This window comes from Orycteropus afer, unplaced genomic scaffold, assembly GCF_000298275.1.
Source record: "Orycteropus afer afer isolate SDZICR_OR568_19922 unplaced genomic scaffold, OryAfe1.0 scaffold00002, whole genome shotgun sequence".
In the NCBI taxonomy this organism is placed as follows: domain Eukaryota; kingdom Metazoa; phylum Chordata; class Mammalia; order Tubulidentata; family Orycteropodidae; genus Orycteropus; species Orycteropus afer.
Genome location: NW_006921589.1, coordinates 22332861 through 22333786, shown reverse-complemented (window position 1 = coordinate 22333786; position 926 = coordinate 22332861). Strand labels below are relative to the sequence as shown.

General features: G+C 45.2%; 1 protein-coding gene across 1 annotated transcript in view; it reads left to right on the top strand.

Annotated features, from left to right (window-relative positions):
* UNC80 (unc-80 homolog, NALCN channel complex subunit) overlaps positions 1-926 on the top strand; it is a 282090-nt gene that overhangs the window by 196777 nt on the left and 84387 nt on the right. The gene's annotated exons all lie outside the window — the stretch shown is intronic.

The following is a 926-nucleotide window of genomic DNA, read 5'->3' as shown; positions in this document are numbered from 1 at the left end:
GGCTGGTGGGTTTGAACCGCCAGCCTTCTGGTTAGCAGTCAAGTGCCTTAGCCACTATGCTACAAGACCATTCTATCCCTTGTGTTTCCTCTAACTCCTCTGTTTGTGAGATAATGCTGGTTGATTGTCACTGGAGGCCCTGCTGGTTCAAGCCAAGGCCCATGACTGCTGAAACTTGAGGCCTGTCTGCTCCCAATGGACAACCTTATCCAACTGCAACTCTCCACCTGGTGTTGTAAAGCCCTCTGAGTCCCAGCCCGGGGTACCCCTCTGACTTCAGTATAGGGAGTCTCCTGGCTACAGAGTCCTGCTCAATGCACCCCACGATGGTGATTCCATTTGGAAAACTCTCAAGCTAAACTTTCCACTACTTCCAGTCCTGTCTACATCATACAAAAAACGAAGGTAGGTTGGCAAAGCCAATAATCACAGCCTCCCTTAGTCTAAGTATTTGCCCTGGCAAGTTTACATTTCCTCCAGGTTCGTATGCAAAAGTTCTGAGATGCGTTCCTGGCAAAGACCATAACAAGGAGTAAAGGCAAGAGTGCTCTCAGCATTACCCTCACTTCCCCACATACCTGCCCATTTCCGGGGCAATGGCATAGGGAGAAATGCTTACCTGAGCGATTGCTCTCCTCCATCCTTTAGCCCTGGCACAAGAAGAGAATAGGCTTTACTGGCAGAGTTAAGTCCTCCCAGCCAGGTAATTCATAAGCTAATGGAGAAAAAGCAACACTCTGGTTTTGCTGTATAATCTTATTCTGCATGTGAGATGCTGATACAAATTCCTCTCTGTCTTTGCTTTTCCTATCCAAGCCCTAATATTCCCCAAAGCTGCAGGCAGATGGATGCTTTGGGTAGACTATTATTGACAAATATATATGTATATACATATATATATATATATATATATATATATATATATA